This window comes from Chlorocebus sabaeus, chromosome 14, assembly GCF_047675955.1.
Source record: "Chlorocebus sabaeus isolate Y175 chromosome 14, mChlSab1.0.hap1, whole genome shotgun sequence".
Taxonomy (NCBI): Eukaryota; Metazoa; Chordata; class Mammalia; order Primates; family Cercopithecidae; genus Chlorocebus; species Chlorocebus sabaeus.
In genome coordinates, this window is record NC_132917.1 from 41,901,387 (window position 1) to 41,906,917 (window position 5,531).

Below are 5,531 nucleotides of genomic sequence, written 5' to 3' on the forward strand. Positions count from 1 at the left end.
ATTAACTTGGCTAAGCATTAATTCTTAAAAATCAGGAATCACTTGAATCATTCCTCCAGGTGAGTTGCTCAGCTGCCTCCAGGGAGAGGATCAGTTGAAAAAGGTGAACAATTAATGTCTTAGAGATGACACACATTCCAAAGAGATAAAGAGAAAGGCTAATGAGGCATCTCTTTGACACACACTTTCTATGTTTTGTTTTGTTTTGTTTTTGGTTCACAGGTATCCTCAGCCTCAATATAGACTTGTATGTAAATCTATGTAAGCCTGTGAGTTTGTTTCTTTCCATAAATATTCAACAATGCAAATTCTACCCCCAAAACTGCCTTCTTTGACCCATTTCCTGTATTCCTGTATCTGTTATCTTCAGATCTCTCCACCTGACTGTCCTCATTATTGAAACGTCATATTTTGACCTCAACACTTCATAGTTGCTGGTGTGACTTCCTCTATGTTTGAAATGTTTTCTCAGTTACTGCCCTAAGTAAAAAGCAAACACAACAAGTTAGGGCTTGGCTATCTTTTTTTTTTTTCTTTCAAAAAAGAGCTATTTATTACTAAACCAAGTCTACAACAACACTAAAAGTATTCAAAAAGAAAAACATCACTCATATTTCTGCCACTTACCACAACCACTTTCTTTTCTCCCAGATTTTCTTCCAGTCTTCAGTCAGATATAGAAATATTTTACATAAGCATAATTATAATGTTCATGTAATTTTTGTGTTCCACTTTTTGTTTAACATCACCTAATAAACATTTTCTTGTCCTTGCATACTCTACCTAATGATCTTTTTTTGTGGCTTCGTGGTTTCCCATGGATATGCCATAACTTGTTTAATCATTTCCCCTGCTGCTATGGATTAAGTTGTTTCCAGTTTTTAACTATTATAAGTGGTTCTTTTTTTCTCTCTCTCTGAGATAGAGTCTAGCTCTGTCATCAGGCTGGAGTGCAATAGCATGATCTCGGCTCACTGTAACCTCCAACTCCCTGGTTCAAGATTCTCCTGCCTCAGCCTCCTGAGTAGCCGGGATTACAGGAGCGTGTCGCCACGCCCAGCTAAATTTTGTATTTTTAGTACACATGGGGTTTCACCATGTTGGCCAGGATGGTCTCAATCCCCTGACCTCATGATCTGCCTGCCTCAGCCTCCCAAAGTGCTGGAATTATAGGCGTGAGCCCGGCCATAACTATTATAAGTGGTTCTTCTATAAACATCTAGTGCATGTAAAGATTTCCCTTCTTCTTTTTAATTATTTCCTTTGTAGAAATGTCCAGGAGGGCTGTTGCCAAGTTGAAGGCTTTGAATGATTTTCAGGGATGATGAGCTCTTAAAAAGGCAGTGCCACAGAAGTTCGTAACACATGTTATATCTTGATTTATAAAACTAATGATGGGGCCTGGCGCAGTGGCTTACACCTGTAATCCCAGCACTTTGGGAGGCTTAGCCAGGCAGACTGCTTGAGGTCAGAGGTTTTTGAGACCAGCCTGGCCAACATGGTGAAACCTCGTCTCTACTAAAACCACAAACATTAGCCTGGCATGGTGGCAGGCGACTATAATCTCAGCTACTTGGGAGGCTGAGGCAGAAGAATCACTTGAATCCAGGAGGCGGAGGTTGCAGTGAGCTGATACTGCACCACTGCACTCCAGTCTGGGTGACAGAGTGAGACTCTGTCTCAAAAATAAATAAATATGAATAAATAAATTAAAATAAAACTAATGATGATACAGAAGGGCCAAGATACTTCATAAAGCATCACTAACTGTCCATTCTCATATTCCAGAGCAGTCCAAGCAATGCACAATAAATACATCTACATCGCCTTATTCTTTATTCTACTGATGCCCATTAAAAGAAAATTAACCAATTTTTTCCCGTATTTCAAGTGAAAAGCTTTTGGAATAAGTTTCAAGAAACTCAATAGCAAAGCCATGAGCTAACCAAAGATCCACTTTCTGAGATAAATCTTGTCTTAGAAAGGAAATGAAGGCATACAATGTGTGTGGCAGGAGGGGCCATGAGGAGGGGGCTCAGGTCAGATATGATCGGAACGCTAGTGTCACAGTTGTCTCCTGTAAACTGGTCTCTGGGAGCTGGGTCAAGGCAGCGGAGTTGAAAGCCAAACACAGACAGCAGCTGTTGAGGATGTAAAGTCTCTGGACAGAGTGGATAGGGAGCTGGGTGTGGTCACCCAGAAGCCAATTTCCACCCCACCCTGCAGACCTAGCGACTGGGGCTGAGAAGAAAGAACTTCCCGTGTTGCATTCCAGCCCTCCTGGTTGGGCTTAGTGAAACTGCCAAAGACTGGCTGCAAGCTGCCTGATTGTACTGCACACACCTCTCTCCGTGGTGTCCCAGCTGGAAAACACTGAGGCTTTTAAGAATACCACGTCCAGATGGCCAGGATGCAGGATTGACCTGCAACTGCCACTCTGGGCACCAGGTACAAATAGATCTCACTGAAGTCCTGGAGGGACTGAGTGAAACTACAGGGGTATGTGGGTCTTTCCCATGTTGCACAAATCCGTGCTGAGCAGCATAGGTGACACTGATCCCTTCCACAATTTCCCAGAACATCTGTCAAGAGCCCGAAAGGGCTGCATCACTGAGTAGGGAATCTTCATTATTCATTTCAACATCACTTTTCTTGGAAACCTTGACTACTCCACTCTCCAGAAATAATCCATCAAACTTTTCTTTTCGTTGAAGTCATACTGCAAAAACTCCCATAATCAAATTCCCCACATTAGGATCCCTGTTTATTATGTAACAACAGAGTCAAGAGGGAAAAGACTGAATCAGACATCGACATTTTTTTCTCTCTCTCTGTTTTAACTTTTTGTCATGAAAATTTTCAAACACACACAAAGTGAGAGAAATGTAAAAATGAACCCGGATGTACCCACCACCCAGCTTGGACAATCTCAACATATACCAATCTTGTTTTATCTATTGCCCCTCACCCCCACAACTATGCACACTTTTCTTTTTTTTTTTGGCTGAAATTTTAAAAAGCAAGTCCCAGACATAGCATCACTTCACTAATACATACTTCAGCATGCATCTCTAACTAATAAGGACTTTCCTTTTTTTTTTTTGGAGACGGAGTTTCATTCTTGTTGCCCAGATTGGAGTGCAATGGCACAATCTTGGCTCACTGCAACCTCCACCTCCGGGGTTAAAGCGATCCTCCTGCCTCTGCCTCCTGAGTAGCTGGGATTACAGGCACCTGCCACCATGCCCGGCTAATTTTCTGTAGTTTTAGTAGAGATGGGGTTTCACTATGTTGGCCAGGCTGGTCTCAAACTCTTGACCTCAGGCGATCCACCTGCCTTGGCCTCCCAGAGTGCTGGGATTACAAGCATGAGCCACTGAGCCTGGCCAGGACTTTCATTTTTAACATAACTTCTGTAGACACTAGTATTTATTTAGTATCTATTGGTATCTATTTAGCATTTAGCATTTAGTATTAATGGGAGCCATTACAGTAAGACTCTTTACACTGTTTATTTCATAAAATCTCAGATCAGCAAAGAAACACCTTGGAAATTCACAAACTCCCCAGGAGAAAGAAAGAAATGCCAGGGCCCTAACAACATTGTTATTTGCATTTTACTCATAAGGAAAGGTGCTTAGCCAACTCGAGGTAAGCTGTGGAAAGGCTGCAGTCCAAGAGCCTTCAGAACTTGAAACAAGAGGCATGTCAGAGCCCGACTTTGCTCCATTCCCTCTGAGTAGTCAAGGTATTGAAACAGCATCACTTCCTCATTTGAAAACCACCTTTTACAAAAAAAAAAAAAAAAAAAAAAAAAAAAAAAAAAACACTTTACACCTATCATTTGAAGTTATATTGTCAAGATAGAAACACGCTTCTCGGGAAGGTAGTACCTTGAAAATAGAAACCATTCAGCAAAAAAGTTTTTGAAAAATCCAAGGTACATTTCCACTAATCAGGCTTGTCTACGAATGGAGCAGAGGGAAAATGCTGCTTCACACAAAAGCAATCTCAGTATAAATATTTCTGTTTGCTGTGCACTCTTCCTTTGTCATCTCTGTCCTTTATACACGAAAGCTCAGGAGATTTAGGCACAGCAGCTACATTGGGTTGACTTACCTGAATAAAGGAGTGGGGACTACACAAACATGGAATTTGGAGTGAGCCTTTGCCTCAAGGACAGACTGATAAATCCATTCTGAGTCACAAAGATGCCACACAGGCTTTGGGCTGCTACCTGTGGCTGGACCTTCTAACCCCAGGCTCCTAGATACAAAACCCAAGTCAGCCCCCATAGACAGTCACAACATGCTGTTGATTTTCCCTTCAAAAACTCCTATGCCTTCTTGTTGTTGCCCTCCTCCAGGTTCTCATCACTTTATGCAAGATTATGCCAGGGACTGGGATGTGTTATACAAAAGAGCTGCCAGGAGCTGCAGTGTGGGTGATGGCTATGCCTAACAAGAGGGACGGATGTTGGGATCTGGGCCAGCACTGCACAGAGTACTCACTAAAACTGAGCTGTTGCATATGCTTTGGTGGGTGTTTGCTCTGCCTGGAGCACCCTGTAGTTGTCTGTTTGACTTGCCCCTCAGCCCACTCTGCTTCTTTCAAGTCTCTGCACAAGCATCCCATTCTTGAGGGGGCCATCCCTGGCCACACTATGTCAGACAGCACACCCACTGCCACTCTTGAGCCCTTTATTCTGCCTTATTCGCCTCTATCCTCCTTATCACAACAAGATACAATAAATTTATTATTTGTTTTGTGTTTTGGTCACTACCATATCCCCTGCACCTAGAACAGTGCCAGGTATATGGCAAGGATTCAACACATTTTTGCAGAATGAGTGATCTCCTTGAAAACGAGATCTTGTCCTCTTATTTTATCACACATGACTGATCTAAGCATGCCCTAATTATGGAATGCCGCGTTTTGGAGGAGGGGCTCCTCTGAAAATCCACAGAGAGATACAAACGGGCTTTCCAGAGCCAGCACTCACCCTGAAAATGTAACTGTTCTAAAAGGAATGTAGATTTCTTAAATCTGCATCCTCTGTGACTGCCCCAGAGCTTGTGACTACCAGCTCCTAACCATGCATTCTGTTCCTATCCTTTGTTCCTAACCTTCAGGATCCTTGTGAAGCTTCCCGATGGCCTGATGCTAACAAACTCTCAAGCACATACACTTTAAGAATAATATATTCCTCTCAGAGCTACACCACTGAAAGGTGTTGCTTCAACAACAGAAAGATTTATTGCTTTCTTCCCTCACAGAAAAACCACAGGAATATTTCCTTCTTGACTGCAGCAGTGAGTTCCAAGTTTCATTAAAGAACTGGCCAGATGCTTCCTCCTAGCTTGCGTGGGAAGAAGTTAAGATAAAGAGCATTTGAAACTCTACCTCTGCACACCTGCCCCATACCTTATTCCCTTTTGACAGTTCTTGTTTCCCCAGGGTTGGGGATATAGAGCCATGTGACCCACCTCCCAGACAGCTGGGGCTCTGGAACTTCCCTGGCCCCTCACCCT